The sequence below is a fragment of the Polistes canadensis genome, unplaced genomic scaffold (assembly GCF_001313835.1).
Source record: "Polistes canadensis isolate GaletaPanama2010 unplaced genomic scaffold, ASM131383v1 scaffold_10, whole genome shotgun sequence".
NCBI lineage: Eukaryota > Metazoa > Arthropoda > Insecta > Hymenoptera > Vespidae > Polistes > Polistes canadensis.
The window spans coordinates 1,112,262-1,124,883 of NW_014569557.1; the positions used below are offsets into that span (position 1 = coordinate 1,112,262).

At 36.3% G+C, this 12,622-nt stretch overlaps 1 non-coding gene across 1 annotated transcript; it reads left to right on the plus strand.

The window, feature by feature from the left end:
* The first annotated feature begins 853 nt into the window (after window positions 1–853).
* Trnal-uaa lies at window positions 854–936 on the plus strand. Its single transcript has one exon. It is a non-coding gene; the product is annotated as a tRNA-Leu (tRNA).
* The last annotated feature ends 11,686 nt before the right edge of the window (window positions 937–12,622 follow it).

Here is a 12,622-nt window from a genome sequence, read left to right on the forward strand (position 1 = left end):
ACAACATACACAAAAAAAACAAACACACATACTAAAATCTGAACCCCGGAACACCACCGCCGCCCTCGTGGAGAACTATCGTACCCGATGCTTCTTCATTTTCAACGACACTAATTCGGCGAGAACGCTTATCTCATTCGTCCTCCTTGTATAGAGTTGAATGATTATTCCACGAAGCCTATATAAACGAAGCTATATACAAGGAGAACGATCGAGATAGGCGTTTTCGTCGAATTTGTGTTGTTGAAAATGACTAAATATCGAGTACGATAATTCTCCACGAGGGCGGCGGTGGTGTTCTTAAGTTTAGATTTAAGTACGTGTGATTTTATAAATAAACAAATGAAACAAATAGTTCTCTTTCATGTTTTTGTTTTAATCATGAAACCTTAATTTAATTAAGGATTAATTAAAGGATAAGGATTAATTTTCTTACAGCTCAACAGGTTATTTTATATTGTTGATTTTGTTGTTTACTATTTAAGGTAACTGGCAATTACATTTTACATGCATTTCACAATTTTTTTACAGATATGAAGGATGATTTATCGATATTTTTTTCATGCTATTGTTATTTTTTCTTCACTTTGTGATATGAAAACCAATTACTCCACTTTCTTTAGTTTATAATTTTTTATTTACTTCGTCAACTTATTTATCTATTTTTTCTTAAGTTAAAGGTAGGTTTTTTCATAGTTGAAAAATCAGACCCTGCGAATCGACGCGCTCTCTAGTGGCAATAAAAATGATCCTCTCATTGTAACTGTTGTAGCCACATTTACAACACGGCGATCGTCCTTCTTGTATATAGGCTCCTTGCTCTTGAGTATCAAATGAATCACGTCAAATATAAGCTAGGTTGGCCGAGCGGTCTAAGGCGCCAGATTTAAGCTCTGGTTCCCCATGGGAGCGTGGGTTCGAATCCCACACCTAGCAAATTTTTTTTTTCTGTTTTTCAATAAAGTTTATATAATTTATCTATTTTTTGAAATGAAAAATATAAAATAATGATAGAAACATTTTATTTTTATCATTTTTTCTGTCGATGTTTTTTTAGAAATACTCGTAAATTCTAAAATTTATATATCATATTATATTCCAATATGTATTTCGTTCAATAAATGGATTCGAATAATTTATTCAAAAATATTACTTCAATAAAATAACATAATATAAAAAGAAAATATTATGCGTGTAAAATTTACAAGTAAAAAAAAAAAAGAAAATTTTTCGACCTAATACTTACAACTATGTAAGATCACGTATGTTTTATATACCAGTATATTCATACTGTTAAACGTATATGTATACTTCCTATAATAGAAGAACACATATATTTGACGTATTAAAAATATACTAATACTTTTTAGTTATTAGGTGCATAACCTTATATATATATATATATAAGTTGTGCTTGCGTGCGATTCGCGCAGGAAGAGATCATTCGTAACGTTCGCGCGTTTAGGGATGGACAGCTCGACAGAAATCTCCGTGTCGAGTCTCTTTAACAAGACGGACGTGGTAGGGCTAAGGTATTGTCGGACGATCTTCTTGCGAGAATCGAAGATATATTTCGTATCGGTGCGCCTTGGGTGGCTTCTCTTGTTCATCGCGACGTACATTAGCAGCTATCGTTCGTTCGGACAGAGAGATCCGATCGGGATGTATCTTCCTGCTATCGCGACGTATCTGACAAGCATCGGACATCAAACCGACGTTGGAAGATCGTTACGATCCTCTTTCCTCATCCTCACTTCCCTCTCTCTCTCTCTTTCTCTCTCTCTTTCTCTCTCTCTTTCTCTCTCTCTCTCTCTCTCCTCCTTTTCATTTCGACGCATATTCTGGTGAAAGAACGTTCTATGCCAACTAGGAACTTTTAAATCGAACTGATATATTTTACGGGGTATCATTAAATATATAGAAAACAATTACATCACTAACTAAACTAAACTAATTTACGTTATCATATTTTACATAATTTAACTGGATTCCAATACACACTGAAATCTAGAAACTTTTTTACATTTTTTTTATTTATTCTGCATTTTTCTTTAGAGTATTTCTTTCCCTACTTGCAGACACCGTTAATACAATATTCTTGCACCTAAACAAACAAACAAAAAATACTCAATCCAGTCAATAAACCGTGCAAAGCAAAGGATTAACATATTTATTTATTTGCATTAGGATTGAGAATGGATAGAGTTTTACAATCGTTAAAAATTGGATAGTTACATTTTTAAGAGAAATAAAACGAAAGATTGAGGAAAGAAGGAAAGGTCGGGTTCGATCCATCAATTATTTCCTATAGAAACGTAATCAACACACGAAGGAAGAAGAAGAAGAGGAGGAGGAGGCAGGAAGAAAAGAAGAAAGTAAGAATATCGTTTCTTGCGTGAGAAATATGGAGGAAAAGGAGGAGATAAGAGGGATATCATCTCTCTCTCTCTCTCTCTCTCTCTCTCTCTCTCTCTTTTGGTGATGATGATTCGAGTGACAGGAGCAGCGTGTTGACGTGACACACTTCATGGTCACGGTGTGTACCGACGATTCGTTCCCTGAGTCTTCTCTCTCTCTCTCTCTCTCTCTCTCTTTCTAGTGAGAGAGTCCAACACCTGCAAGAGGACCAATCAGGCATAGGAGGTGAACTTGGTAATAAATCAACCTGTACCTTTCCACGTAAGGTAGACGCGTGGAGAGTCTACTATGGGGCCCGTATATATGCGAGTTATTATTTATGGGCGTTCGTTAGCGCGGCAACAGTTCGAAAACGTTGTCGAGCCAAGGCGTATTTAAAGGGGTTCCTCTCGCGGCTTCTCGCCAAAGACGACGACCACAACGAAGAGGATGAGAGAGGAGGTGGAGGAGAACGTCATCGATTCGTGCACCCCACACATCTCGTCCTTAAAATCTTTGAATAACGGCCTTCACCCTCCTCGGACATATTTATTATCCTATGGTCGACTTCCTGGTAGGTGGCTAAAACCATGGTACCTCGGCGATACGATTTATTTCAAATTTGTTACATTCTTTCCAGATAAATATATATAACATAGATAGATAGATAGATAGATAAATAGATAGAAAGAGAGAGAGAGAGAGGGTTAATAATATCCGATCAAACCGTTCTAGAATACTCGCTCGTGTATTATTCACCCTCTTGATACCCCCGAACCTAGTGGAGTCCAGATCAGTGATTCTATAAGCGAGATTGAAATAACATCCAATAGACGACGTTATCGATGTACCCTGGCCTCTTCAACTACAGTAAAGGACTTTGCTCTCTCTCTCTCTCTCTTTCTATCTATCTTTCTATGGTTGAAGCTAACGGAGACGACAAGGGAAGTGAAAGAGGATCGAAGGAGAGGGATGGAAGGAAGGAAGGAAGAGTACCAAGAGACGGATAGAGATTCGCCAATAGGAATTCCATACAATGCTAATTAAGAGAAGGGTTTATTCCCGGCCAAAGGGCACGAAAAGGAATTTGTAACACACGTGGATCACAATGGGAACGTTTATAGGACACAATGTCTCTTGTCCCGTGCAAGGGTTTCTCTTTCTCTCTCTCTCCTCCTCTCTCTCTTTCTCATTCTTCGTCTTCGCATCTGTATTTCTCTCTCGACAATTCGTCGGTTTCTCTCCTTTTTCTATTCCCGAGTCTATCCGCGTATCCCAAAGTTATTCTTACGAGACACGCCTGCTTCGTGCAACAATACGAATCTCTTTTATCGCATCTTTTTCTCCCTCACTCACTTTTTCCCTCCCTCCTTCTAACTCTCTTTATTCTTTCTTTCTTTTCTTTTTTATTCTTTTTTTTTTGTATCCGGAGAAGCGTAACGGATGGATGCACCACCACCACCACCACCACCACCATCACCTTATTTCGCACCTGAACTGGATCGACGTGATTATTAGAAAATATTTTCGTTGCATAATCGATCGACACCTGGATACGATCTCTCACATATATTATATTCACCGATCATCATCGTCATAGGAATAATAATTAAAGGATAAATCGATAGGCAAATCGTGTCACGTTACTATCGTATTACCATGTATATCATTTATTCGAATCATTGTCGTACTTCGATAGAAAAAATTTACATTGGAAGCTCGTGAGAAAAAAAAAGAATTAATAATAACACATGCATAATAAAGAATACGAAAAAATTAGATTGTGAGAATATCGTAAACGTAAGTTAGTTGATATTAAAAGAAGGTTCTAAGATTGAAAACAAATTGTCAATATTCACTTTTTTTTATTTATTCTTAACGTTCGATAGGAACTAGATTTTTCACAGGCCCTTCGATTCTCGTCACGAGAAAAGAAAAGTTATGATCGTGGTGGTGGTGGTGGTGGTGGTGGTACGGTGCAAGATTTCAAACGGTGACTCTCTTTCATCGCAAAATAAGAGAGAAAAAGAGAAAGAAACAGAGAGAGAGAGAGAGAAAGAGAGAAAGAGAGAAAGAGAGAGGAAGAACGTCTGTCAAGTCCATCACTCTAGAAAGAAAACGAGAAAAAAGCGAAAAGAAATAAGGGTGTCAAAAGTCTCGAGGCGACCCCTCCGTTTCGTCGTCAGGAGGAGTCCAAGAGTATGTGTATGTAAGAGGGATAAGAGAGTGAGAAAGAGAGAAGGAACTATGAAGGAGAGTAGTATACAAGTGTCAGGAACACGTGTAGCCTCGATGCTCCCGCACTCAAGCGCTACTTCACCAAGATGTCACCGCAACGAAATTGGTCTGGATACATGCACCTTATAAACTCTGCGTTATTTTATTTCCTATTATTATATGGATCTTTAATATAAAACAATAAATCGATTAGATCAATACTAATTTATAGATAAGTACCTCAATTCGAACATTTTATTAGACGAACGGTAATTCCTACTATAGAACTATAAATGAACACGAATGTTACTTTAATTTATCCTAATGATTTTAAATATTACTATGCCCGAAAGTTTCCAATAATTTCAAGATATTTTCATATACGAATACGTACATCCAAACTTTTAATCAATAGTATACATACTAAACACGCTTCTTGTTCTATTACATTATATAATAAAAATTCTCTCATACGAATACTTTTTTGTCACCCTATTAAAAATTTCACATAAAGAAGATTCCAACGTAGACGAAAAAAAAAAGAATAAAATCAAATTAGATTTGAAATCAGTGTAAATAAGTTTATAGATGTATACATAAATCTTTGAAAGTGATGAGAAATTTTGTAGGCTCGTAAAAGAAGGAAATCAAAGAAGGAAGGAAGGAAGGAAGGAACGAAAGAAGGAAGGAAGAGGAAGGACGAAATCGTGCTCTTGTCATTTGGAGAGGCTCGAATTCCAATCTTGGTAATCGGTGTCGCGAGCAATCGCTTTACGACAAGGATATCATCGTCTCATCGTCAAGGGTAAATTAAACGTCGAGCTTAGGCGATTTACGTCGGCCGATGTAAAGGGAAATAAAGAACGAACGAGACTTGACGACAACTTCGACTCGATGAGGAATCCTCGGCCCACAAATAGAGGAAGAGGATGAACGGTGGATGGGTGGGGTAGCTTAGTGGTAGTTGTGGTGGTGGTGGTGGTAGTGGTGGCACTGCTTCGGAGTTCAATCAATCCCGAATGCAAATTCGTCAAAGCCGAGGACGGAAGAGGAGACATCGAACAATCGTTTCCGATGGCATGCTCGAACGCTCGTATGAGAAAGAGAAGGGGCGGAGGAGGAAAGAAGGGGGAAAATAAACTATGCCTTATCAACAGGGGTGGGTTGGTGCTATCGACATCAACCTCGTCCTCGTAGTCGTCGTAGTCGTTGAGTGGTTATCTTAATCAATGCGAACGAGAAATCTTGGTCGATGAACGAAAGCGCGAAGCCACGATAAAAGTAATCACGGTTTTATAGCGGTTAGTTGGAAAACGATAGAAAGGGGTGGGGGTGGGGGGGGGTGGTTGGGGATATATATATATTGAATAAAGGTGTGGGAATGTGCCCGTAGGAAGAACACCCTACCGACAGAGTGCCCGACAAACATTTCTCCACTGGAAAAACGGATAATTATCCGATGTGCCTCGACTCGTCGTCTATTTACATATCGACAATGCCTGGTTTCGAACGGACGGATCGTTTCGAGTGGGATTTAAATTAAAATCTTGTTTGCGCCGATACTTAAATCTTACGATTCTCTTTCTCCCTCCCACTTTCTTTCTTTTTTTCTTTCTCTTTCTCTCTTTTTCATTTCATTTACAACATTCAACAAGAACACATTATTTATATACACTTTTTGTTTATTTCCTTATTTCAAATGAAATAATCGATATAGTGTCGCATAATATTATTTTTATTCGTGGAATATTAAAATGAATGATCCCAACATACGGGAATAGAGCGAAGACCTCTATCACTATCGTTATCAAAATATCATTTATATTAAACAACAGTCTCACGTGCAACAAATTTAAAAACCTTACATATTAGGTTAGCATGAATGAACTATACTAAAAAAAAAAAAAAAGAAAAAAAAAATAAATATTTGATCTTCCCCTCCCCTCCCCCTTTTCCTCCCCCTCCCTCATTTTGTAGAACATTTGAATTCATTAGCATTTATGATGGATCTCCTTTGTAAAAGAAAAAGGAAGAATTCTGTAAAAGATCCATGTTCTATTCGATATACAATACGCGATAGACGTCGTAGAGTGAATAGAAAGTAGACGGAGTGGTTTATATTTGGGTAATAGCAATGATGGTCCTGGGTCCGGTCCAAAAGTGATGGAAAGCTGTTTCCTTCCAAGGGGATGTGGTTTTTTAATAAGCAGCTACTTACAATTCACCACAAGTTATTTTTACAATTTTTCTTGACACGCTTCTGGAACACGTCACGGATCATTAGTTTCAAATTCATTCATCCAAATTTCTTATATTCATGATATTTCTATTTCATTTTCAGGTGATTATCACTTTACTATTATATTATTCAAGAAAGAAAAGTTGTGAAATATAATGTGAAATATAATAGAAAAGGAAAGAAAAGAATAAATGTACGAATAAAAATAATAGAAATAGTATTTTTCTAAGCTGAAAACGTAGTGACTAAAGGAGGAACCACGAATGGATACTTGACTCCTGGTGACTTTGAAAATACCGGAACATTCGCATCCTTTCCATGAATTGTGTAGAATCCATTATGTCGCTGCAAAACGTTTTCCAGAAAAACGTCTACTGTCCGGGATAGAAAAGGCTAAGCTTGGAAGTCCCCTCTCGCTCTTTCTCTCTCTCTCTCTCTCTCTCTCTCTCTCTCTCTCTCTCTCTCTCACTACTTTACTTCGTCCTGGACTATCCATCTCTTTCCTTCATGACACGTTGTGCTATACTTTACTATACTGCGCGTGTGACAAAGGGCATTTTTCTACAGGTATTCGATGCATTGTAAAAGACATTTTGTTAGATGCGTTCCCTCACATACAAAGATTCTTAAATAGGGGTCATTGTGAGTGTAGGTGGGGAAGAAACTAACATTGTATGACTGCTTGTTACGAGACCATATCACAATGCAAGAAGAAAGAATACTACGCCATTGAAGATTTTAAAATGGTCAAAACGGAAAGAGAGACGGAAGCTTTATAGTATTTTCTTACTTACTCTCAAAATAGGAGATTTTGCGAGAAGTATCAAAAAAGATTTTAAAATGTTTATCCTGAGCTAAACCGTCGTCGAAGGTTGTAAAAACGAACTTCTACAATTCTTGTTGTATTATGTGGTTCTATCGTGAATGATTCGCCATGAATCCTACCAAAGAAAGACGGGCAATAATTTCAGGTTATTTCATGACGGTTATTTTTATTTTTCTTTATTCTCTTTCGATTCTTTTCTTACTACCTATCTTATGATCAATTGAATTTATTTCCCCGATGTCTATTGTTGATTTTTAAATGCGGTTTTTTGTAGTTATTGACACATAGTTATCCATTTTTAACCTACAAGTATTGGAATTTTTAAATTTTTAAAATATATATTAATTATAAAATTAATTTATTATATAAAAATAATTATAAAAGTTATATATACATATATAAAAATACAAAATAATGAATTAAAATGTTTAATCATTTTTGTACTTCAATTTTTTAAATCAAATTAAAAAAATAACATAAACAATTTAAAACGATTCAATTTCGACACCTACTCTCCTAATTTAATTAACACTATAAAACTATAAAATTGTATAGATTATTTAGCTATTGTTAAAACAAATTGATTATCTTACAATGTAAATCATTTAACTCGACAATACGCTCTTTATGAAATGAAATGAACATCAGACGGGTTGGTATAGGCAACATTTTCTATTCGAAATCTAATCGCGATAATCTATTCTCATATATTTTAATATGGACATAGCGTGTAACGTATATGCATACATATGGCGAATGAAATCGGTTCTAATCGTGTCGGATAGGTCATAGATTAGGTGAACTAAAAGCGACAGGCGTTTACGAGTCAATCGATATCTTCTTTCACGAAACACGCCCACCAATAAATAATCATTTATTATTACCATTGGTAGTGTTTCCTGTGAATCAATTGGCATCTACGATCGCGACGAGGAAAAGAAAAAAAGAAAGAACGAAAGAAAGAAAGAAAAATTTAATACTAGTTTGAATTTCTATAAATTTATAAGAGACACGTACGTGTAAGTATAAATGATCTAAACGTTTTATCAAAACGATTTATCCTCTCGTCCCTATGCTTCTAAGCGTCTTGAAAAGCCGGTTTTATTAGCCACGCCTCGAACGCGATCATGGCGATCACCGAAAGGGCTACGATTGATTTTGCATTCCTCGTTTAGTTAATAAATCGTTGGAAAATCACGCCCAACGTTTCAAAGAGAGCAACGATGAAAGATGAATTCGGATGGAAATATCTAAGGGTTGAGACCTCCGCTAATATATTAGAGAGCTTTAGAGATATTCCTGTATTATATACATATCCAATATATATTTATAATATATAGGTATAACGCTTTATAAATTTGTTCATTCATTATACCATATATATACATACATATACACGCATATCGTAACATATATGTAGGAAGCTGCGGAGACGTTAGAGAGCGTCATGAATTTCAATGAACCTTCTGAGAACGAATAAATAGGAATTGAGAAACGTCACGAGATCGAATGCAAAACTCGATAGAGTTCTCCTATATGAATTACTTTACGATCTTACCAAACTATCTCTCTCTCTCTCTCACAGACTCATTTGCTTTCCTAACAAGCTACGCTAACACTAACGGTTTTAACGATCGACCAAACGAAAGGAATATTTTTAAAGCTTGACGTTTGATTCGCGTTTACATCCATGCATAGATACATATGTGCATTCATAGAAACCAATAACACTTATACATATGTTACATATGTGCATTACGAACCGCTAATCGCGGCAGCCGCGAAGTGCACAACGACGTCGGCCTTTTACACGTACCAGCAGCGGGTAGCATAAAATCATCGGGAAATTGGCGCGGTATACGACCGATTTGACATCGTCTATTCGGTGTACCATTTTAGCGTCGCTTACACGAAGGCACGGTCGTCCACTGTCATGCAAAACCGCGACACGAATCTCAAATCCCGATTCGATTGGCATTCATCGAAAATCGAGGGTCGACGATGGCGCGTAATAGAAGGATGGGAAAATACAGAAAGAGTAAGAGAGAGAGAGAGAGAGAGAGAGAGAGAGAGAGAGAGAGAGAGAGAGATAGCTGAGGAGGGAGTTTACGGGGAGAAGGGGAGTAGCAAGTGGCGAGGGGGGCTGGTCGACTAGCTTGGTAATCGAATCGAATCGATGTTTCAATGCCTATAACCTAAAGAAGGTTACCTATTTAGTTACGTACAAATGCATGCGTTATACTAGCCTACTTTCTTTTTATTTATTTCCAGAATCCCCCTTCTCCACCCCATATGGTCGACACATGGGAGGAAGGGGTAGGTGAATTTGTATTTAAATGTAGAACGTGCGCGCAAGAGCAGGTACGACGAAGCACGCTTACTCACGATAGAAAAGTTCTCCTCTATGAATAATTTTCTAATCGGCCGTTAAACCCTTTTTTTTGTGTTGTTGCTTTTTCGTCTACTTCTTCTTCCTTTTCCTCTTCCTCTTCCTCCTCTTCTTGTACTTCTTCTTCTTCTTCTTCTTCTTCTGGTTCTTGCGATTCTGATTCTTTCGATTGTCTTTTTTGTTCTTTTTTCTTTTTTGCCTTCAACCCCTTTAGCACCGTATTCTTACCTCCTTTCTTCTTAAGTAATTCGATACGTTGTGGCACACGGCGCAATTCTTTACAACATGCATTGATCCCTTAGATTCTGTCGGTTACAAGTCGACCTTTCGATTTCTATTGGATCTGAATTTCTTAGCGGTATCACAATCGCAAAAAATAACATTATCGTTTGCTCTTAGGAACACGCCTTTTCTACGTTTCTTCTTATTCTTTTCTCTCTCTCTCTCTCTCTCTCTCTCTCTCTCTTTCTTTCTTTTTTTTAGTTAACCGTATCTATGGATTTATGTATATATATTTATTTCATAGTGAAACCGAACCAAGACGTCTACCTTTTTTATTTCCTCTTAGAATACGATAGGAATATCAAAACGTTCCGTATTTTCTTGCTAATAAATCGCCATTATATACTTACTATTCGTTACATTTAGATAGAATCGATGTAACCGGTATGATAATCTACGAACGTCTTTATTGTAGATCTTGTAGATATTATCCTGACATTTATTAACATTCGTTTTTCATTTTCATTTCTATAGGTGATCTATTTATTGAAATGTACCTACACTTTGAATAAATATAATATGCAAAGATGGAAAATATCAAGCAATCGATTTCAAATGAAAATTGCTATTTTATCAAATCATTTTTATCGTAACGAATAATTATTAATAAAACAAATTTGAATTGCATTATTTTGTTTTTATATCGAATTGATACTTAAATTTATAAATAAAAACAAAAAGATCAAGTACGAGATATTATCTGTAAGAGAAGATAAAAAAAACATTTAATCGTCTAACCGAATCGAATTCGAGTGTACCACTTGACTATAAGATAATTTTGTTTTCTTTTTTTTTTTTAATAATATCAAACTCACAAAATTAAATTTATAATAATATAAACACGATGAATCGAGTTTAAAAGTGTAGACATTTAAGTGGCAATAATTTTTCACGCTCTTTCCAGCACAGCAAGATTCTTTCTGTCGCACGATTGAGTTTCCTGCGGCGCGAACGTACGTCTCGATGTGGAATACCTGTTCCTCCCAGGCGTTAAGAATTGAACCAATGTCTTGAATGAACGAAAGGGAGGGAGAGAGAGAGAGAGAGAGAGGAAGAAAAAAAAGCGGGAAAGAGATAGATCGCGTCGAGGTGAATGGCTAGGCGCCCAGCGGTCTACTCGGTAGGATTTGTAGGCACCAGGAAAGACAGAGACGGTAAAGGAGAGGGGAGGAAAAAAAAAAAGTAAATATAAGAAAAAAGAAAAAATATGAACGAAAGAATGCTTAGGTTAGATTGTTAGACCATTAAGTTGTTTCTACTATACTCATAGATCGTATCTTGAATCTTACCCTCTGACACTCTTCCACCCTCTTCTTCTTCTTCTTTTTTTTTTCTTCTGGACAACTTTTCTCTCTCTCTCTCTCTCTCTCTCTCTCTCTCTCTCTCTATCTATCTAGTGATTAGTTTTAGAAAAATAAGTTGGAGAAGAATTTCAGGTACGAATAAAAATGGAAAAAAACTTAAATGAGTTGTAAGTATTAAATTTTCATATAGATTTATTTGAATTGAACGTTTAGCAGATAAACTTTAAGTTTATAAGAGAAAAATAAATGTAAAATACTGGCACTGTAAATCCTTAAGAATGCATTGATTCGGATCGCACCCTTCTTTTTTAATTTATATTTTTTTATTATATATATATTTATATTTTTATATTTATATTTTACATAAAAATTGTATTCTTTTTTCTTTGTAAGATACTCAAACGATATTTAAAATACAGGTAGCACTTTGTTGCTTCTTACAAAAAGAAAAAACCAAAATTGCTATAACGGAAATAGAGTGTTACCGTACAATAGAAAAAAAAAAACAAACATCCATTTCTTGTTCGATTCTTGTACATGTATTTACGATTATGGGCAAATAAGATTAGTTTTGTTCCGAAAATAAAAAGTAAAGTTAGAGATAGAAGGAAAAAATAAGAAGGGAAAGGGAGAAATTAGAAGAGGAAATTCCACAAAGGGACGCCGCAAAGGAGAAGACTTTACCGGGTCGTTGCACGCTTTTCCACGAGGATCGAGACAGATAAGAGATCTATGAGAGAATAACTTTCCTTTTGTAGAGGTTCGAGCGAGCGTGTTGGGGCTGCTTACGTTTCCTCTTCTTCCTCCTCCTCCTCCTCACCCTTCTCCCTTCTCCCTTTTTCCTACCGATCACTCTCTCTCTCTCTCTCTTTCTCTCTCTCTCTCTTTCTCTCTCTCTCTCTTTCTCTCTCTCTCTCTCTCTTTCTCTCTCTCTCTTTCTCTCTCTCTCTCTCTCTCTCTCTCTCTCT